Below are 23,910 nucleotides of genomic sequence, written 5' to 3' on the forward strand. Positions count from 1 at the left end.
AGATCAGACTATTGGTTTCTTATTTCCTTCCAGCAAAATATAATAGGAATATGTGGGCTGAGACTTTATCTCACAGACACCTTCCTTCCTTCCTTCCTTCCTTCCTTCCTTCCTTCCTTCCATTTTAATTTCTGAAGATTGCTTTGAGCAATTCCTGAAATTTTCTTACAATGTTTTCAGAAGTGGCTTAGCAAGTACCTTCTCTCTGGAGTTAATAGAGTTACTCAGAGGACTTTGTTCCTAAGGTGTGACTAGAACTCAGTGTCTCAGTGTTTATGCTTCTAACAAGTCTCATGAATATTTTTCAGTATAGGTCACTTCATCAGTCAAGATAATTCAAGGCATGCTTATACTAACTTATAAATGCTTGCTATGATAAATCAATTATGGTATTCAATTATGATAATGATGGCTTTAATACTTGTCATACAAATTATCTAAATGTTATATGCAGGTTAATTATAGGTTAGCAAATATTAACTTATACCAGAAACAAAAAATCAGGCAGCATTATTTTAGCTTTGAAATTGTAAGTCTAAAAAAAGAGATATTTAAAGTAGTTTTAGTTTTTTATTAATAGCGAGTGCAAATATTGTCAACAGGGACATAAACTATACTTCTCCTAAGACAGTTGTATTGATTTGTCACTGAATATGGGTCTAAAGGAGAAAGTGCATAATCTCTGATCTTTACCACTAGAAAGAAGGCCAAGTAGCCTTACTGTAAGGAATGCCCACTCGTTCTTGGGTGGTTTGTCAAGTCTATAATTCCATGACCAGAGTAGCCTGGACAAAATGATCCATATCTTAGTAGCTCTATGTAAAAACTGCTGTTATGTTCTGAGTTGGGTGAGCTTTGATTATGATTCAGATGCTTTAGATGCTGAAATTCACCTTGTGGCATTACAGACTATGTTTGCAGCAATCTGCATTGCTCGGCCAGTTACATTGACAATTGTAAGCTCAAACGTGTTAATTATAGCTTAAATATTTGTTAAGGGTATGTCTTCTGCTTTATATCAACCTGGTTTTAAATATATTTGTAATGAAAAATACCCAGAATGTCATTGGGTTCATTGTGATCCAAGTACTTTTGTACACACATTCTGATGTCAGCATACCTGATAAATGGCATGAACACATCCAGCAGAAAATAGTGCACACTTCATTTGGTAATTGGTTCTATTATCAGACTACACTTAGAAATACAAAGTTTTTCTAGTATTCAATCAAAATCAGTATTCTAATAATTTAAGATCATTATTCCATGTTCTGAACTTTGGGGGAATAGAAACAGGGCTTGACTATCCTCTGTGCAATAGTGCTTCAGCACTTTGAAAAAGGTTATCATATTCCTCTTAGACATCTTTTTCAAGTTTAAACTTTCCCAATTATCTTGGTTTTTCTTTTTAAGACTTACTTCCTTCATCACCATTGTCACAATATTGTTGCATTGGCTTTCCTGTTTGTCTGAATATGTCTTAAAATACAATACAAGAGTTTAGTAGAACCAACTTTATAGAATATAATCAACATTTATTATCTCTTATTTTTTTCAGTCCTCTTTTTGATTGCTAACTTTTTGTTGGGTTTCTTTAGCATTCTCAACTTGAACAGTTAAAGAGTTTTATTTGACCTGCATGTCTTTCTTATAACTTATTGATTGAGAAGATCCTGTAATAAAGGCTAATAATATAACTGTTTTTATTTGATATGTTTCTGTATAGCAGGATGTCTAATGCAAACTTCCACCCAAGTTTCTTCTTAACTAAGGAAGATGAAGGAACCCTAAGTATAGAGACTATAACATAAGAAATACTACTCCACCGAGAAAGATTTGGAAGAGGCTGATAAAAAATAGGAGAGGAACATTTGGAAAAATGGTTTTTTAGTAGTTTATTTCATAAATAGCATTTCAATCCAGACTACAAAAAGGCTGGGAAGAAGAGCTTCAAACAAAAAAAAATTCTGAGTTAATGAACTAATAAAATAGGCCTAGAGATTCATCTCATAGGCATGACTTTGAATTGGAAGCTCCCTAGGGAGCAGTTGAACACTGATTTCCATTTATCTCCCTCCCTGATGCGGACTCGGTAGTATGCGTCTAATTTGGTAAAGATGTTCCCCTTGGTTAGGTGGGATAGCATGTCTTTCATGAGTGGAAGGGGGGTATAGATTGTGTACACACAGACCGTTTATAGCTCTAAAGTCCATGCATAATCTCATGGTCCCATCTTTTTTTTTTCTTTGAACAGGACTGGGGTTGTGACCCATGGCTTGGCTGGCTCGATGAACCATCTTGCTAAGTTTTTGTCTATGTATTTGTGCATTTCTTGCATTTCCCGGGGTGTCATGGCATACCGTTTAGAGATGATTTCTATGGTGCAGTCTGTCTCATGGGGGGAGGTAGAACATCGCACTCAGTCTCACTGAACACCTCCATGAGGTCCTGATATTCCCTCGGGATCTGTCCGGCCTCTGGGGTTTTGTCAGAGGTGGCTGCTGGTTGTTCAGGTGGGCTTTCTGGGAGAGTTGCCTGTGTGGGCAGTGCTTCTATTTGCTAGTGAGGAGGGGGTTGGGTCCACTTGCTATCCTCAGTCTGTGGCTGCCCCCCTGCCACCAGATAGTTGGGCCCCACTTGTCTAGCCAGGAGAGTCCCAGTATGACTGCATCTGTCATTTTGGGGCCACTATAAATCAAATTGTTTCCCAGTGATCTACTAGCTCTAGTCTCACTGGTTAAGTGAGTGGCATGGGCCCCTCCCAATAGGGACCTATCGACCTGTTCAAACCAGATCAGGTGGGCCAACCTTTTCCCTCTAATTCCCAGTTTCAGGACCGTGGTTAGGTTGATCAGACATCTAGTGCAGCCTGAGTCTATTAGGGCTTGGAAAGTCCCCTGAGTCCCTGTTTTTGGAGCTGTGAACCATATTGGGAAGACGAAAGGGGGGACCGGACCACTCATCATTGGGTAATTTTCACCTCACTATCCTCACTATCATAGGAGTCAGGCGACTGGTCATTGTTGTCTGGGAGTCGTCGTCCCCGCAGCTGGGTGGGGAGGGACCTCTGCAGCCTGAAGGGCATTGTGGGGCATGTTGGTGGCATGTCTGGGGCCTTGTTCTGATCATGCCCCGGGTGATAGCTCTGGCTTTGGTTTCAGGGCTGCCGTTGTCATGTGGCTCATTTAATTGGGTTTTGTGGGAGGGTTGGTTTTGGGGACGGTTGTAGTGCTGTGGTTCCCCATCAGCTGGGTGGTCTCTGGTTTGGTTTATCTCTCTGCTTGATGTCCTGAGGCTTTCTCATATCATTGGCGTGTAATTCCCCCATCGACTTTTATGGCCACTTGGAAGCACTCAGAGAGTCTGTTCAGGATGTCTCGATAGGCGGTTACTTGGCTAATTTGCTTGTCCAGGCTTGTTCTGAAAAAATGGAAAATGCTCAGGCAAAAGGGATATCTTCCCACTGATTCTCCTGAATTCAATGATGTGTTTCTTGATGGGTCACCCTCCCTGCTTTAGATTGCTGAGCTCATCTTCTGTGTACAGGTCCTCCTCTGCCTCCTCAAATCTGGCCTCTAGCAGCCATAGGAAGTCATCTATGTCCTGCAGTTGGGGGGGGGAGGCTTCTCTTGTGGAGTGTTGCTAGCCATCCTCTTGCTTCTCCCTCTAGCCCCTCGGAAATGGTATTCACCATGTCCATAGCATTCTAGGTGGAGTCAAGAAATAAAGCTGAGTCAAGAAATACAGCTAGCTGGTCTGGGTCCCCATCAAATTTCCTCCTGAACCGAGGCAGTTCGTTGAGCACTACTCCTCCCTCCTCCTGTCACCCTCTGTAATCCTGAGCTTGAAGTGGCTGGACTTCTTCCCTGGCTGTAGCTTGTAGAGAGGGAGGGGGCTGCCTGCTGTGTGGGGGAGGCACTGGCTCAGCTTTGGACACCTCTTTCTTCTGGTGGGTGGAGAAGATGGGCTGGGATCTCACCTGCTTCTCCTAACTTGAAAGGGCTCTGTAAAATACTGCCCTCTGTTTTGGGCAGTATGATGGGCCACCATTTGGCCCTCAGCTGCTCTATGGATCTCCCCAGGGATTCCGTCAGACACTTTGGGGCCCTGGCCTGTGCCCAGTCCCACATGCAATCCACTCTTCCCAGTTTGCTCAGGGGCCTTCCCTTTTTTGGGCATGGGGGTGGGGAAACCCAACCTCGGAGCCTTTAGGAATTTTCTTTTTCCACCAGTACTCATCTGTTTTTCTTTCCTCCATTGGAGCAGGTTTCTCCACTTTGGAATTCAAGGGGGGCTGCCCTCTAGCTGCAGTTATGCTGTCAGTTTGTGGCTGCTTCTGGCTGTAAGCCAAGTCTGTTTCTCCTTGGGTCACCTGAAGTAGGCTTTCTTCCAATAGCCTGTCCTCTGCCATGGCTGCCCGAGTTTCTCTCCATGCACCCCAGATGTCGGGGAGTAATTGGAGAGGCTGGGCTCCAGGTACCTTGGTAATGTTAATTAAGAGAATTGGCTTGCTATCAGGATTCCAGTGATTGCCCTAATTAAATCAGGAGCCTGGAACCAAACTTCAAAAAACTTCAAACTCACAGCCCACTAGTCCTACACCCAGTTTAGCGAAGGGGAAACAAGTCATGATACATCACATGAAGCTGCGATGACAATGCGAGTTTGACACCCCTGCTTAAGATATTGAAACCACAAATTCAATTCTTGGCCAAGTAAGCCAGCTGGATGGCCTTGACCAGTCACTCTCTCTCATCCCAACCCACTCAAAGGGTTGTTGTTGTGGGGAAAATAGGAGGAGAAAGCTGTGCTGAATATGTTTGCTGTCTTGAATTATTTGTAAAAATAATAAAGGAAGCATATAAACAAATTAAATATATCACCAATGATACAGTTTCTAAGATATGACTTATGGGTTAGTGCAAACTAGGCCATATAGGCTTATTCATATGAAAATACAATCCATTTGTATTTTACATACTTGCAGTGACCTTTTTATAGGTCAGCCAGTAATGTTAAATTCAAATTGAATCTAATCAGTTCATATCACTTCAAGGTTATAAGTTAATTCCTAAAGAAATTTCATTTTCTTATGTTTCTTTTTCACCCTCTTACTTCCTGTAATTCCTTAAATATTTAATGTACTTAGATGATCAAATGTTCACATGTTTTGAGATTGTATTTGCATATCATTATATTGAAAAGGCATTTACAAACTAGATTCAGAATATATTCAGTACAGTACAACTTCCATTGGACTGTACTAAAATGTCAAAAGGATTTAAAAGGGTAGGCATCAGGACATTAATCCTAGATGTTCAATTTTTTTCTCTCAGAAAGTATGAATTACTGAGAGCTTCCCCCCTCCCCCCCAGCCATTAAAAGCTTGTGGGTGGAAATCTCAAGTTTTCGCTGGAGAATTTGCTACATCATATTGCAATCATAAAGTGACAGTATGTACAGTGGTCCTAAAAGTGTCCTTTGACACTCCAGATATGACAGTTCAATGGTGGGACCTCTCCATCATTCCAGGGAAAGTAAACTTGTACTCTGTTTGTACTATGTTAATGAAATATTAAATCTATCTCTTATTTTTAATTCTCATGGATCTACAGTAAATGCATTTTTTCATGCTATAGTGATCCTCAGAAAATAAATAAATATACCATTTGAGGAATGAATTTCTTTTATATTTTAACTAATGAAAAACTACTGGAAAATAACCTAATTAACTTTAAACTCTCACAACAAAGTTATCATTGCCACTTATAATTAACAGTTCAACGATGAAGAGATTAATTACTATATGTTATTGTTTAAAATATTTATATTCTTGTTTTTCTATTATGAACTTTATAGATTTATTTATGACAATAAATAAGTCATAAGAGGCATCTTAATTTGAGATAAAATTCAGAAAATAAAGTCATAGTATTCATTCAAAGTGCTTGGACTTTATCATCTCACAACCGGTTACCCACAGACATGATTCAGTCCTATTTCAGTCTCCTCATATTTTGATACAAATAGTTTTATTCATTTATTTCATTGAATCATACCTATAATGTAGCAATGAAATACAAATTAAGACCAAAAGATAAATTCTACAAGGGAAATTTTGAGATTAAAGAAATCTCAGTAAATAAAGTATATAAAGAATGAAATACTTCACTTAGATCATTGCTTCTCAATCATGAAACATAAGCGTACCTTTTGAGTTCTATCTTTAACCACTCAAAATACTCTTTGACCCAACTGACCTTCCTTCCTTCCTTCCTTCCTTCCTTCCTTCCTTCCTTCCTTCCTCCTCCCTCCCTCCCTCCCTCCCTCCCTCCCTCCTCCCCTTCATCCATCCATTTGTTTTTATAGTACGTGTTGTTTAAAATTTTGTCTATAGGAAGGATACATTTTATATTTAAAAAGTGTTGTATAAGAAATTAATTTATGAAATATTCTGCATTTTATTATTTCAAATATATCATCACTATACAACTTTGAAGAATATTCACAGCCAACTTTGAAGAATATTTTGCTTTCTCGGGGTTATAGCAATAGCAATAGCACTTAGACTTATATACCACTTTATAGTGCTTTACAAAGTGGTTTACAGGGTCAGCATATTGCCCCCAACAATCTGGGTCCTCATTTTACCCACCTCTGAAGGATGGAAGGCTGAGTCAACCTTGAGCCTGGTGGGATTCAATCTGCCAAATTGCAGTAGGAGTAGCTTGCAGTACTGCACTCTAACCACTGCGCCACTGAGGCTCCATGTTATGCTTTTTCTGGCATGTTTTCAAAGGTTTCCATTCCATATCCTGGACAATTAAATCAACCTTCATGTGAGGATCTAAATGTTCTACACACATATTTAGATTATAGATGTTCCTACGGTTCTTTAAAGAAAAAATGGTCTGGCTTAAGAATTGAATGTTATACACATTTTTCCTAAACAGACTATTGCACTGAGGCTTAGGATGTAGCAGACAAATAAACTTATATTATATTGGTTGATGTCTCAAGAAAATTTATCTACCATGACACTGAAATTCTCTCTCTCTGTTTTTCTCTTTCTTTCTTTCTTTCTTTCTTTCTTTCTTTTTCTCTGTATCCACACATACATACACAGATGAAAATATTTTATAAATGAATGTATTTAGAAAAGTGATGTAGGACAATCTGTCAGTTTCAATTTCATTCAAATTCTCCTTTATTCAAATGTAAGGTTATTTTGATTCATTATAACCAATCTGCAAATTTATAAATTCTGCAGAAACATAACTGCAAATTTATGATAATTTTTCTAAGTGCATATTGATACTTTCAGTCTATTAATATTAATTTCTGTGTACATGGTTCCAAGTATATGCAATGTGACAAATAATTTTCTCAATATGCTTTAAACATATGCACATTTGGCACATTTCCATATACTTTATGCTTAGAATTTGAGTTAGGAATTAAATCACAATATAAATATGTCAGTGGTAATATATAGATATTTTACATTTTGAAGATGATTGATAAAGCTCAATAACATGGAACCCTATCATTGGTTAAAACAAGGTGACCAACTTTTCAGATTACTAAATCTTGTTAGACTTTTATTATTGTAGATAGAATTTTCATAAACTCACAAATTTGAGAATTTTGTGAAATTTGGTATCTGATAGAGGACATCTTGAAATTCCTGGCTCTTGAAAATATAAGTAAGAGAGAAGTTGGCAAATCCTGGAGCAAAATGTAAGATTAAAAGTGTAAATAAATTAAACATATCAGTACTAAATATTTCAGATTAATTTGAAATTCCACTGTGTTTGAATATCACATGTTTACAACTCATTTCACAAATAATCTGGTAGATATCTAATATTTTTAAAATGATTCTTTACCTCAGGGTTTCTCAACCCTGACAATTTTTAGATGTGTGGATTTCAAACCCCAGAGTTTCCCAGAAGTACAGGTGAATTCTGGATGTTGAAGTCCACACATCTTAAAGTTGCCAAGGGTGAGAAATACTGTCTTACATCTAATATTAAACAATAAAAAGAGATTTGTGAAGCATTATGAATGTCTTACTTAGTATTTGCACAAAACATCTATGATTTTCCAGCTTACTGGCTTTTGGTATTTCTTACAAAGCTTCATAGAAACTTCTGAAACAAAGAGACTGTCATTTCATTCAGTCAGCTGGCATTCACTACATCTAAGCTAATTCATGTCAACTTTCCTCAAGCCACTTTCAGAACTTCTGTGTCATGATGAAGCAGTTGTGGAATTCAATTTTTTTTTACTACCGGATCTGTGGGTGTGGCTTATTTTGTGGGCGTGGCTTGGTGGTCATGTGACTGGGTGGACATGGCTTGGTGGTCATGTGACTGGGTGGGCATTCTTGGTAGTCATGTGATTGGGTGGGCGCGGCCAACTCAACGTCACTCACGTCAAAGGGTGCCTCGCCTGGCCCCTCCCTCCCAGCCGTTCCTTGTCACACCCAGCCTCAACGTATTTATAGTTCTGTAAAAATGTTGTTCACTTTTTTTGACTTTATTATCTATATACTATAGATGTACTTTCATGGACCACTGAAAGGAGGAAATGGCTCAAATTCTATGCCCAAGAGGGTAATAGGCAACAGGATTTTAAGGGCTGCCACAAAGAAGTGGGGACAATGTATTTTCCAAAGAAGCAGAATGCAAACAAGAAGCAATGGATGTAAACTGAACAAAGAGAGAAGCAACCTAAAACTAAGGAGAAACTTCCTGACAGTTTGAACAATTAACTGGTGGAACTGCTTGTCTCCAGAAGTTCTGGATGCTCAATCATTGGAAGTTTTTCAGAAAAGACTGGACAGCCATTTCTCCGAAATTGTATATAGTTTATTTCATAATTTCACATATAAAATAGCCATTCATGTAATACAACCTGCATATTGTTCAAAACAGTAATTATTATGGTTGATATTTGACAGCAAGCCTAAATACAAAGATCACAAGAGTGCTTCTTTCTCTGTATGTATACAAAATACCACATACCAGCAGGGGTGGGATTCTACCAGTTCGCACTTATTTGGTAGAACCAGTTGTTAACATTCTAAGCAGTTTGGAGAACCGGTTGTTATAATAAATTACTGGCCTAATCCTGTAAGGAAGGCAGGAAGGAATCATTCTGGTGTTCCTTAAAGAAACTGCCTCTCTGTTAACCCTTTTTATATTCTTGGCAGGACTAGACTTCCTGTCTCAGGAACTTCTCTGGAGTTTTTTTTCCCTCCTTTGCTGGTACTTTGCTTGTGTGGAGTGACCATTCAAAGTTACAATGTCACTGAAAAAAGTGACTTATGACCATTTTTCACACTTACAACTGTTGCAGCATCCGCACAGTCATGAGAGGCCAAGCGAGGAGATGCGTGCCTCGATGTGAGTGATATTGAATTGGCCACACCCAGCCAATAACATGACCACCAAGCCATGTCCACCCAATCACATGACCACCAAGCCATGCCCACCACCTAAGCCACGCCCACAGAACAGGTTGTTAAAAAATTTGAATCCCACCCCTGCATACCAGGAATAGCATATTAAGCAATAGCATACTTATGCAACCTGATGTACAAAATAAACACATGCATATTTATGCTCTGGACTAGACATTGAATGCATGTAAATCTCTAAAAAATATGTGGCAGTCCTAAGCAAAAAAAAAAGCAGTAAAATCACTCTATTAACACATGATAAATAAGGGAACAATTAAAAATAATAGCACAGAGTTTTCTCTCTCTTTCTCTCCCTTCCTATTTCTTTTTCTTTCTTTCTTCTTTCATTCTTCCTCTTTCTTTTTTCCTTTTTCTTTCTTTCTTGTCTTTCTCTCTCTCACACACACACCACACTCTTCCTATTTTTTCTTTCTTTTGTTTCTTTCTCTCTCTCTTTCTTTTTCTTTCTCTCCCTTCCTCTTTCTTTCCTTCTCTCTCTCTCTCTCTCTCACACACACACTCACACATACACACCTGGTCTGGGACAAACTGAACCTCCAGTCAGCAGCAGGAGGTGGGAAAAGGAAGAAAGTGGCCAGTGCACCCTCCCAAAGACCTCCAGCGGCCACTTGCTTCCTTGAGGGTGGCAGCAAGAGAGCAGGGCAGGTGGATGTCCCAGCCAGGACTGCATATGCAGTGCACAATTTTCAGCAGTCCCGGCTGGGACATTCACCCACCCTCACTGCACCTACCATGTGGTAGGGAAAGCTGGGAAAGCACCACGTGGAATGGAGCTGCGCTGGCTTAGACAGCCAGCCCAGCCCAGGCACAGTAGGGAAGGCCCAGAAAAGTCCAGGAACAGTGTGGGAGGGGCTACCACAACTCTCAGCTTACCTGTGAGCAGAAAGATCAGGGCTGCTCAGTTGGGGTGCAGGCACAACATGGGAAGGCTAGAATGGCAAGCCACAAGGACCCAGGAGGGGAGAAGTGACTGGGCAGGGCAAATGGCAGGTGGGTGGGCTAGGTAGGTGGGGCGAGTGAGCATCGGGCAGGCGGGGCAAGTGAGCAAGAGGAAACTGGTTGACCAGGTCAGGGGCATGGCCAGCCAGATGTTGTTACCGGTTCGGCAACCCATGCCAAATTCTTGCTACTGGTTCGCTTGAACCAGTGCGAGCCAGCTGAATACCACCATAAACGTGAGCCTCAAAAGCCTTGAACTGAAATATAGCTTTTATATTTAATCTATTGTAACATTTTCATAAGTGACATGGTTGTGTGCGGTTTAAGAAATAACATGGCTGTGTGAAGCTTCAAAGGAACAATTTCAAGCAAAACTTGGAAAGAAATCCTCCCTTGATCCTGCTTTCAAATCAAAACTTGCCCCATCTTTAGCAGCAATGTGAAATCAATATCCTATTTTTATCTGCTTCTGCTGTCTTTCAATGGCTTATACATGTAGCAAAATAGTTGATAAGGGCTTTCTTCTGTAGTACTAGTCATGACGGACTAGTCTATGTCCAGTATAGGGTTTTTGAAATACCACAACCCATTTGAAATGTTTGAAGCCCTCTAGGTGTATGAGATATATTTCTGAAACTGGACACATCACTCTAGGGATGTCAGAATCCCAGGGCTCAAATATCTGATGCTATACATTGTGTACCCTAACTTAGCTATTCAAATCCTGAAAGGATACAGGTAGTACATTTGTAGTCTCACATAGTCCAAGTACCCTTATGGAATCAAATTTGAAGCGCAGAAATTAACTACTATTAATGCCTTTTCCTGAGCACCTTTTCAATATTCCCAATATGGGTCTTTTGCTCAGACAAAACTTCTGAACCAGCCTCTCCAAGAGGGAACTGCTTTAAATCCAAGCTGCAATAAGCCTGAAGCTGCTGCAGCTGAAATGAGAAAGCAAAGTTATCCACAGCTGCAGAAACTGCTAAGGATGTGTCAGAAGAAATGCTGATTGACCTATTCAATGCATTACCGGAACCTGAGTAAGTTAGTATTATTCAAAAATTGGATGATCTAAAAGAGGCTTTGAGAACAACCCAATCTACAGCAAAGCCTCTATTTAATTTGTCTCCACCAATCACTCAGCCTTGTGACAATATATTTACCCAACAATCTGCAATTACTTCAATAGTAAAAAAAGATAGTGTCACACAGGCTGACAATGGGGTAACTGCACTGACTGACACAGACTCTGAGAAACAGCTGAAAGACAAATTGTTTCATCATACAGTGCCCCCTAAGCAGCAAACACTAAGGATATAATCCATCTTCCAGACTCATTTGAATCAGAAGTGCCCTCAACATCTTCTCACAAGATGAACCCCCAGCTACATCCCTCCAAAAATGGACATAAATCTACATGGGTTTTGAACATGGATTTTGCTGAAATAATCACTAAAGGTGAAGATGCTCTGATCCAGCCACTAGCTGGCGATCAGAGACAGAGGCATGCCTCAGTGTCCCACACCAATGTGGAGGCTACCCTTGATGTGGATGATGATGATCCCATAGACTCACAAAATATGCCAAATTCTTGGTTAAATGCATCAATAAACAACAGTATCTAGCTTTTGGTGTCAACAGTACCCAGCATAATGATCTTCCAACAAGCGCCCCTACTGAGAACTCGTACTGACAATACAAAGACCATTGCCAGAAAAATACCTTAAGCATTATGTCATGGAATGTAGCTGGGTGGTACCATTTTAGAGGCCTAAATTATTTTGATCCTCTGATAAATAAGGAAATAATTTTAGTGAAAGAGACTTGGACCTACAGATGATCTCCTGCTAAATGGTTATCACTCAAATAAGCAAGGGCAGGCAGAGGCCCAAGAAGACTGAAGGGAGAGTTGAGTATATTCATTTCTACCAACTTAAGAGCAGAGCCCACTCTAATTCCCTATTAAAACATGGCTATGGCCCTTCTACTCAAGATAGAATCAGTCCCACCTTTAATAATTAATGTTTTTCTTCTGCCATTGCGAAGAAAAGCTGAAACCGCTGCAATATGGATGGAATTGGAACACTATTTTAGTAAACTCCACATGGACCATCCAAAACCCATGGTCTTGCTAGGGAGAGAGTTCAATGTTAGATTGGGACCAGATGATTACACATTATATATAAAATATCATTAATATCCACTATTGGACATTCCTATATAAACCAGCACCTCCCTCACATAACTTTCTAAAGACAATAGAGCAAATTACGCTGGGCTCTGTCTTGCAAAGATGGTGAATAAACTTAACCTTTTTATATCCAACGGCTCTTGGGCTAGAGACTATCCTGGTGAGATTACATTTATGGCAGGGTCCAAAACCAGCACCATTGATTATATCTAATTTCTATGGACTTACTACATTACGTAGAAATTTTTGAAGTCCTACCTTACCTGGAAAGTGATCATCTACCTTTGTGTATATACATGAAGCCCTTCATCTGGCAGATGCCCTGTGGGCACCAATTTATTCCTGCAATTTTTCCAGAAGGCCCAACAGATATAGGGTCAAATGGTCCCAACAACTTGACCAGAAGGTGAGGAGAGCCCTATCAGAAACTCCATTGAGCCTTTATTTCAGCCAACCCTTCCCAAGATTTACTAGAACTATATAAAAACATAGTTCATAAACTACAACCATTACTAACACGTGACTTAAACTTCTCAGCTAAGAGGCTGAGAAGGATTGACAAGGATTGTGTAGAAGCCAAGAAAGCTCTGACCTTGGACTATAAGACATACGAAACTGAGACTGTGAATGGCAATAAAACGATTCTTAAATATCTTCTTATGTTCAAAAAACATTTTAAGCAATTGATTGCTCTTAAGAAGGTCCTCCTGAGAACAACTTATTGTAGCAGCAAAGCAAAAGAACTCTTCTATATTCTGGCATCTAATAGCTAGTCAGTCTGACAGAATTCATACCTCACTAGATACCCAAGTATCTCCTACAACCTGGGAACTTCACTTTTGGAGAATGTATGAAGACCCATCCAGCAACAGTATAAGCTATACAATTAAGGATTTACCTGAAACCCCGCTTTCAGAGTCCGAAATTAAATCACTCATTGGCTAACTCAGGACTGGGAAGGCTCCAGGAGCTGACTTAATTTCTGCTGAATTATTAAAGAACAATTTAGAGTGGTGGATACCAGTTCTGGTGGTGCTATTCTACTCTACACCAAACTCTACGCCAAACACCTCCAAGATAAATTAAAGGAGTGGCTGGATCTTGAGAATTTGATTGCTGAAGAGCAAGCCAGGTTTAGACAGGGGAGAGGCACCATAGATCAGTGCTTAGTTCATCATCTGAATGAAAAATATATATCAAATAGACCTGTGTCATTAAATGCTGGTTTTATAGATCTCAAGGCAGCCTTTGATACAGTTACCAGGACTAAGCTATGGGAGAAGGTGAAAGCTGCCTCAATTGTTCAGATCTGTTATGTGCCCTACATACTAAAACATCTATCAAGATGAGGTGTAATATGCAAAGGTCCCTCTCAAAGTTAGACAAAACTCAAAAGGGGTGCATTTTGGCCCCCTTGCTTTTCAACTTTTACATAAACAACATAGTAAAATGGTTAAATAAACCAAATAAACCTCCCATAAATAGGTGATTGAAGCATCGCCCTGGTACTTATGCAGATGACACTGTGATCCTCTCCAGGACACCAGTAGGCCTTAAAAGAGCCTTGTGAACACTCATCCAGCATTGTAATTACAATGAACTGGACATAAATTATGTCCAAACTAAGATTATGTGGCTTTTGCAAAAAGGCCAAAACTCTATTCATGGTATCTAAATGGCCATAAAATAGAGCAGGTAACCATCTTCAAATATCTGAGGGGTGGTCATCCAGATCACTGGTTCAAGAAAAGCATATGATGAATATGCGGCTGCCTTGGAGTCAGCAAACTACTGGAAAGCATTTTCCCTCTCACAATGCCATGTGCTTCCATCACCCATCCTGTATGGCAAGTATAACAAGATACCATTGACTGAAAGATTCTGTTCCTGTGGCTCAGGAGAGGAGATCGAGACCACTGGTCACATGCTCCTTTGATGTTCCTTTTACAGAAAGTTTTGGAAAAAACATACTTTTCCAATAATTGCTAGGTATCCTGGCTGTTCCGACACTGCTTATCTCCAGTGGCTGCTTAAGGATGAACAGTCCATAACTACAGCGCAGGTGGTTAGATTCTGCACAGCAGCACTGGGGATTCATTGGAAACATGTGTCTAATCCACCAGTTATATAACAAATATGGCAAACCCTTTGCTCTGCTTATTCCTTTCCCTTTTAGTATTAAACTGACAATGGGCCACAAAGTTTATGATTGTAATTTTAGTATATTTAAACCAGGTATAATTGACAGACTGGGTTTTATCATAGATTTTAGTTGTCATTTATTATTTTATACTAGAATTTTTAATTGTATATTTACTGAGTGTTTTTATTTGTTCTGGTCTCTGATCTATGACTGTAATAAACTGAATTGAATTGAACTATTAATGGAATTAATTAATAATTAATAGAATAATTCTCTTAATGGAATTAAAGGTTCACTCATAATATAGATTGCAAAATTAGTTTTGCAACAAAGCATTTTGCAGTCCCTAAATAATTGTTCTGTACAAAGACAAGTCAGCCTTAATATTTAGAGGCAGCAGCTACTGTGTAAGATTTCAGGGCAGAACAATTTCTACAAGATTTTACCATCATTTAATTAATTTGTAAAGAAGAACTCAAGCATCAATGATTTACAGTGTCTGTAATTATCCTTTATTGAAATTGTATAGAGAAATGGCCACAAATTAAATCTGATACCTGAAAATCAACATTACCATCTAGTAAGAGTTTATTCAATGGTGTTATGGTGGAATAGGTTTCTTTATTGTTGCTTTAACTTGGAGCTAAAATGAAAGCAAGACATGATCTTTCAAGTACATCTAAACCAATTCTCAATACATTAGATGTATTTTTATCAAAATATATGAACATTACATAGTTATCACTATGCAAAAGATTTCATATTTGTTATTACTATTTATCTAAATCCCATGATCATTTAATCATTCATTCTGTTGTTTTGAATTCCCTAGTATACCTTTCTTTATAACTAATTTGTTATTGTATTGAAAAAGGATCACTTCTAAAAATATAGTTAATATGAAACAGAAATATTTTGTCACATAAAAGGAAACATACTGTATGACTTGATAGAAAAAGATATTTTGCAATTTTTTCAACAAGATACAAAAATAACATTCTTAAAAATTCCGAAAGAAAATGCTAGTAAACACTAAACTAACTTTTTTAAAGTTAAAAAAACAATGTTGTAAGCATTTTAACCATTTTATACAGTATTAAATGGATAATATTATAACTTAGAGTAATAAAAAGACAAATTTATTTAAAGGTAACCATTTCCTAAAGCCAAGCTATTGGGCTATGTTTTTTGAAATCCTTACAATAAATTTATCCTTTTCCATCCCATTTGTTCATTGATATCATTGATATTTGTTCATTGCTTATCAAAGATTGAAATTGTTACTTAAGTTATTCTGTATCCTTATTATTTTAATTGCCTTCCTTCACAGGATGGCACTCACAGCCAAAAGTAATAAGACATTTTCATGAACAACCATATTCTGCCTTAGATTTCTATTTCCCTTCTAATTTCTGAGATTAGACTCAATCTCCTTTATCTTTACTTTTATATAGGTATTGTTTATGTCTATGTGACTATTAACCATAGAAACTATGGTCTTAACCATAGTTTGATTTGGGAACTGTGACCATCCCAGACTAAGCCAAGTTCAAAAATGCTAGGGAATTTTTAGAAGCCTAGCACTTTGACAAATTAGCCATCAAGAGACACATAGACATAAACAATATCTATATACTATGCAACCATTAACAAACCAAAAGGGAACACAAAGACCCCAAAATCTCCCCACCAGCAATCAGCACCCAGATGAGCACAGATTAACTCCAAAATTAACATCAGATCAACAATGTAATAAACAATATGTCAACTCTGAAGCTGGCCTGACTGAGGCCATCTTGGAGGCTACAGTGTTGCCACAATCATGCTGAGGGAAAGGAAGGGGGGAATAGAGATAGCTGGGGTTTAGTTTCCCCTGAGAATCAAGGACATTCCCACAGATGGCTGAAAAGAGGAGGAGTGAATTTTCCAAGCAACCAGACAGCACCTTGATTGGACCATTTGACTGATCGTTTGGGAAAGGGGGAAAACTTTACTTTAAATAAAATATGGGAACCTTTGGAGTCAATTTTCACCAGTCTGTGCCAATATGATATGTCCAATAAACCTGTTCTTTGAGGAACCTGCTTGCCTCGGAGTTCTGTTTGCTATGGGTGTATTACTTGGAACCTTAACCCAATACCCCAACCAAGCAAATGGAGAGAAAACCTTAATCCTGATGATGTTACCTAGTTTGGGTAATGAAACATCTGCAAGAAAGCAACTAAGATCAGACAGCATCAAGGACCTGTAAAATGTGTATATTTTCCATTAAAGGAAAATTCCAAACTCATAGTCTCTTTCTGTCATATCCTATCTCTATTGCTGCTTTAATCAGGCACTTCTACAGTATCTTTTCCTGTATTTTTCCAATCATCATGAATGTTCCTCAAATTGGAGTTAAAGTATCATCTCAAATTCTATTAGTTTTATTTTGTATGCCAACTTTCTTGTTTCTCATAGTATATATCTATGTCCGTTCTATGTTGCAAAGATTATTTGATAAACAGCATATGATAATGCTTTAATCAAGCAAGACTTGGAGAATAGGCTATACATAAATTCGCTTGGATTGGAATCTAACAATTATATACTGTACATCTAGAGATTCACTTGATATTAAGATGAAAAAAATTGATTGGGACTAAACCTTTTTCAAAAACACAAAGTTACATTCTTGTAATAAATTCTTTTCTTATGACCTATCAGTATTTTATTGTTCAAAACAGTTACAATGAATTTCAGTGGATGGATACATGGAGGTCTTATAAAGCTTCCAGCATGTAGCTGAGATGTAAGAAGATACTCAAATATGTCAATCCTCAAAGCACAGTTGACAAAGCTTTGACAATTCATATTTCAATCAAACTATTTTTTTTCAGATGATTTCAGAGATACATTTACAAACCAAACAAAAATTGGTTTGTACTAAAAATCAGAAAAGAGGTTTCTATAGAAAAGTTAATACAATCAGACTAGGTTCTTTCAAGATGATTTAGGGTTAATAGCTAGCTCTTGTGGAATAATTTACAATCCTGAAGTCTATTATGGAAACATAGATTGTATGACCTGGCATTGCCATCTCTAGATATATAATTTAGAGATGGTCATACAACTGTGGTTCAGAAAAGAGCTCATTATTATGTAAAAAATACACTCATAAGTTTCACATATACTTGCCTTTCAAAACCTGACCCTTTCCAAATCTTTAGGAATTCTGAGAATTATACTTTAGAACACAGATAGGAAAGTTAGCATACATATGTACTTTCCTAGTAATTTTCAGTAACCCTTCAGCTTTGTGAAACAGATTAGTGATATTTTGTTCACACAACACAACACAACACAAAATCTTTGAAGAGATAGGGCGTTGGTACTTACCTGACATGCCCGTTCTCTTTGAGCTGTGAAGAGCATCCAGTAGTGGGAGGTGCTTCAGTCTCTGCATGTCTAGGCTGGGCTTAATTTGTGGAACACTCCTCCTCCTCCATGGGACTCCTCCCCAGTGTTCCCCAGTTTTGGCAAAGACGAGAGAAATAAACGCCCTCGTCCTGAATGCCCTAACAAAATCGTTGGCTGAAACAGGACCCCACCAGACGGAAAAAGGGTGGGGCTGGATGCTCTTCACAGCTCAAAGAGAACGGGCGTGTCAGGTAAGTACCAACGCCCTTTCTCCCAAGAGGTGTTCAGAGCATCCAGTAGTGGGACATACCAAAGCTTGGCCTGTCCTACGGGAGGGACTCCGTCTGGCCTGGAAACCCCTCCTGGTCCCTGTGAACCCATTGCAGAACTCTTCTGCCAAAGGAGGCCTCAGCGGATGCAAACACATCTATTTTATAATGCCTAATGAATGGCGATGGAGAGGCCCAGGTTGCAGCTCGACAAATTTCAGTTATTGGTGCCTGTGTGGACCACGTTGCCGATGTTGCGGCACTCCTTGTTGAATGAGCTGTTATGCCCCTGGGCACCTGCAGTGATTGAATCTGATACATTTTCGCTATCGCGGCCCGTAGCCAATGGCCTATTGTAGAAGTTGAGACCTTGCATCCCTGAGTGTTTGGCTGAAATGACACAAATAAGGCTTCTGTTTTTCTGAAAGTTGCTGTGCAGTTAATATATATTCACAATGCTCGCCTCACATCAAGCCTATGCCATTGTAGTTCCAACCCTTGGGATGGTCTGGGACAAAAATTAGGAAGTATCAGCTCTTGTGCCCTACGAAAAACCGAGTTAATTTTGGGAATAAACGTAGGATCAGGACGAAGGACTACCCGGTCAGAATGGAAAACACAAAGATCTTGTCTGATAGACAAAGCTGCAAGTTCCGAAATACGACGAGCAGAAGTGATCGCTACAAGGAAAACTACTTTATACGTCAGAAATTGGAGACTTGACGATTTCAAGGGTTCAAAAGAGCCCTTAGTGAGTGTGACAAGGACCCTGTTAAGGTCCCAGGTGGGATAACAGTGTACCGCTGGAGGGCGTAAATTTGTGGCTCCTTGAAGGAAACTCCATATGCGTGGATGATGGGAAAGAGATAATAGACCTTCACAAGTAAGAACTGATGCCAAGGCCGCCACCTGTCTTTTCAACGTATTAGGTGATAATCCCTTGTCAAGTCCCTCTTGCAAGAACTCTAGGATTTGAGCCACAAATGGAGAAATGGGATCAATTCGAGACTTGGTACACCATTTGCAGAAACTGGATCACGTGGCATTGTAAATGCGAGTTGTTGAGGGGCGTCTGGCGGCTTGGATGGTGGCGATAACTCTGTTGGAAAACTTTTCGCTCTTCAGATGACTCCACTCAACCTCCAAATGGTCAGGTGCAATCATTGAGGGTCCGGATGTTGAAGGGGTCCCTGGGTTAGCAAGACCCTATCTGGCGGAATTCTCCATGGTGTTGATATGGATAGACTGCGGAGGTCTGCAAACCACGGCCGTCTGGGCCAGTAAGGAGCTACTAGAAGCAGCTCCACCCTCTCATCTAGCAGTTTCTGGATGACCTTGGGAAGCAATGGAAATGGCGGGAATGCATACAGAAGTCCCGGGGGCCAACGACAGTGGAGTGAATTGAAGTTCTCCACTCCTTGCGAGGGGTACCTGGAAAAAAATCTCGGGAGCTGAGCATTGAGGGGGGAAGCGAACAGGTCCACCACCAGCTGTCCAAATGTCCTGACCGCCTCTTGAAACAGGGTCGGATGGAGGCGCCACTCCGATTGATCAATTGTGGCCCTACTTAGCCAGTCTGCCTGTGTATTCAACAGGCCCGAAATGTGCTCTGCTCTGATGGAAAGTAGGTTGCTCTCCGCCCAACGACACAAGCGCTCCACTTCCTGCATGAGATGTTTCAACTGTGTGCCCCCCGGTTTGTTTATGTGAGCTTTGGCTATTACATTGTCGGTCAATATTAGTATATGCTGATTGTGTGCCTGTGGAAGGCAGATGCGGAGAGCCAGGTGTACTGCTCGAAGCTCCAGCCAGTTTATGCTGCATGACTGTTCTATGGCGGACTAGCGGCCTTGGGTTGTGAGCGATTGAACGTGCGCTCCCCATCCAAACAGGCTGATGGTAAGTCTGTGTGGCTCTTTGAAGAGGCAGCCTCTGTTGATGACTGGTCTGGTCCACCAGAGGAGAGATATGAGGACCTTTGATGGTACCCTGACCTTGTATTTGGAGTTGCTTCGGCCGGAGCACTGGTACGGGAGCAAGAACCACTGGAGGGATCTAGTGTGGAGCTGGGCCCAAGGGATGATAGATATACATGAGATCATCTTGCCTAACAATTTTGATAGTTCCACTTAAGACCCCTGATCTCCTTAACTAATTGCTGAATGCTATTTAGTCTATCTGGTGACAGGTAAACTTTGCCTTCCACCATATCTATGACTGCCCCCAGATGGGTTAACTGAGTTGATGGTGTTAAATGACTCTTTTTCCAATTTATTGAGAACCCATGTTGTTGTAGGGATTGTAATGTGTTCTGAGTATCTCTGACTGCTTGATGATAGGAAGATGACAAAATCAAGATGTCATCAAGATAACACTGGAGTCGTATGGGGATATCATGGAGATGAGCAGCTAGCGCTGCGATAACCTTCGTGAAGGTCCTGGGGGCAGAAGCTAGTCCGAAAGGAAGGGCCACATATTTAAAATGGTGGTTATTATAACAGAATCTCAGAAATTTATAGTGGGAAGGCCGAATAGCAATATGTAGGTACGCATCCGTCAGATCTATGGACGTAAGTATGTCATTCTTTCTGATGCAAAGTAAGATAGATTGCAGGGTGTGCATTTTAAACTTGCGATATACTAAGAAACGGTTGAGATGTTTCAGATCCAATATTGCTCTCCACCCCCCTGAACTTTTGGGAACAACAAAAAGATGTGAATAGAAACCTCACCCTCGTTGATTGGTAGCTACTGGTTGGATGGCTCGTATGTCCAGTAGATGATGGATAGCTGTTTCCATAAGATTACGTTTAACCAGATCTCTGGAAACAGGGCATGACATGAAAAAGTCTGGGGGAGTGGATTGAAACTCCAGCGCAAGACCAAATCTGATCGTGTCTCTGACCCAGGAATCAGATGTTGAGGAGTCCCATTGGTCCGCGAATAATTTAAGGCATCTGCCAATGGGAGCCGGGTCTGGGGAGTTATCTTGGACGCTGGAAAGACCTATTTCCTGCTCCTCAAAAGGATCTCTTGGATTGGCCACCCCTTCTGTTCCTATCCCCAAAGTCGGACCTCTCTGGCTGTTGCCCTGGTATGAAAGATGGGGGTCTCTGGTATCTGAGTGAGAAGAATCATTGATAAAAGGGCCAAAAGGATCCCCTCTGAAAGGACTGAGGGTTTCTAGAATCTGACTTCCAAAAAAGGGAAGGTAGAATTTTCTTTTTGTTTCGGGTTTTGATGAGCAGAGGGTCGAGGGCAGGGCCAAAGAGTCTGTCTCCCACAATAGGAGATGAAGCCAGCTTGCATTTGTGCTTAATGTCCGCTTGCCAATATTTTAACCATAGTAAGTGTCGCGCTGTGACATGTGAGGTAATGGCCCTGGCTGAAAACTTGACCGCATGATAAGTTGCGTCAGCTGAGAATTCAACGGCTGCTATAAGTTTCGCAATATCTTGGTGCGCTCTAATGTTGGAATTAGGGACATGCTCCCATAAGAGACGGAGCCACCTGAGAGAAGCATGGGTAAAGAAGGAAGCAGCCATGGCCGCTCTGATGGCCCACACGTCAGACTGATGGGCCCTGCGTAGGGCAAGCTCGGCTTGTTTTTCCTCCGGCTTTAATGCCTCCAGCGCTTCACTGGGAATGGAGGACGAGGACGCTAATCCCACTATAGGTTCGTCTACCTTGGGAGTATTCAACAATTTTGAGAAATCAGGGGCCAAATTAAAATATTTCCTGTCATATCCCATGGGGGCAGGGTACACCGTGGCAGATGCCCACTGTTTCTGTACCAGATCTGAAAACATGTGAGGAACTGGAATCACATCTGCCTCGACTACCGGTTGGTTGAAAATTAGATCTTCTGGTCCCACTTCTGAAGGAGTTGGAGTGGTAGAAGGGGCCAACTTGTTCAGGCATGTAATGTTTTTTGCCTTAAACAAAAGTGATCTGAATAGTTGTGGGTGGAATAAGCCTGAAAATGCTGGTTGATCAGGAATAAGGCCCTCATCTTCAGACATCCCACTTTCTAGGGGTCTGCTTCTGACAGGGCCGGGTCACTGTCATGTATTGATCCTGACCCAATCTGTTCTATTTGATCAATGTGATCCACTTCTGCTGCTGCCTCCTCCTCCTCCTCCTGTGGCCCCTGGAGGGGCATGTCCCCCTGAAACTGTACCTGGGTATAGTGTTGCTCCGATCTGGTCAACGACCTTAGAGATTGAGAATCATAGTCAGTGGTTACCGGGTGTTCCCTGGTCAGAACTGCGTGTTGAAGACCTGCTGCAGTTCCCTGGCGGATTGCCAGCTCCATCCAAGCCTTCATTCTCTCTGGAACTTCCTCTGGAAGAATGTCGTCCTGTCGAAGACCAGCAGCCATCGGAGTGAATGTAGCTTCAGGAGCCCTTTGCGCGGTCTGTGTTCCAGGTAACTGGGCCTGTTGACTCTGGGAAACCAAGCTGTGTCTGGATGAGAGGGAGAGAACTAGGGGAGGAGGAGGATGGGAAGAGGTAGACGGTACTGGACTGGGGGGCAGAAGGTCCTGTGAGGCCCTGTGTGCCTCCCTTGCACACCTATCTATTTGCTTTTCTAATGCTTTATGGCGCTTGTTGGCATCCTTTTCTGAAGCTTTAGAATGACCTTTTGCCTGCTTGCATTTGTGCTGAGATTTAGCTTTGACCCTTGATGTTGAGGGTTGAGAGCTACTACCGCCTGCCATTTTGAATTGAAAGAGATGCAGTATGCTCATTCAAAGCGATACTGTTGAGGCGGTTGGCACGCCCAGGGGCCTGATCCAAGAAGGGACCGGTTGCCCTGATAATATCTTATCCCCTTGTTTTGTTTTGTTTTGTTTTGTTTCAATTAAGATATATGTATATATAATATGAGTCGTATCACAGTAATAATATCTTTCCTTATTAAGATATTAATACTGAATATATTATTATTATTGTTGTTGTTGTTGCTGTTGCTGTTATTGTTAGTGTTATTATTATTATTGGAGTGAATGAAAGTCACCAATATAGATAGATATAGATATAGATATAGATATAGATATAGATATAGATATAGATATAGATATAGATATAGATAGATATAGATATATGAATCTTTGGTTATTCAGGTTTTCTCCCGCATAAAATTGGAAGTATCTAAGCGATGTTTCAATGAAGTCTCATTCATCATCTTCTACTCCGAGAAGCACAAAGCCGAAGACACAAGCCTGAAGATGATGAATGAGACTTCATCGAAACGTCGGCTAGATACTTCCAATTTTACGCAGGAGAAAACCCGAATAACCAAAGATCCACATACAAATACCCGCGAAAACCTCAGAAAACAAATATATATATATATATATATATATATATATATATATATATATATATATATATATATATATATATATATAAATTAATAGAGAAACAGCTTGATAGAGTGAATATCCAACAGCCAAATTAAGAATGCCTGAAAGGCC

The 23,910-nt window shown here is 40.3% G+C and overlaps 1 protein-coding gene across 1 annotated transcript in view; it reads right to left on the reverse strand.

Annotated features, from left to right (window-relative positions):
• IL1RAPL1 (interleukin 1 receptor accessory protein like 1) overlaps positions 1 to 23,910 on the reverse strand; it is a 1,416,302-nt gene that overhangs the window by 1,195,776 nt on the left and 196,616 nt on the right. The window lies entirely within an intron of this gene.

Source organism: Notechis scutatus, chromosome 5, assembly GCF_049901735.1.
Source record: "Notechis scutatus isolate UNSWTSFEM ecotype Mainland chromosome 5, rNotScu1.2, whole genome shotgun sequence".
NCBI classification, from domain to species: domain Eukaryota; kingdom Metazoa; phylum Chordata; class Lepidosauria; order Squamata; family Elapidae; genus Notechis; species Notechis scutatus.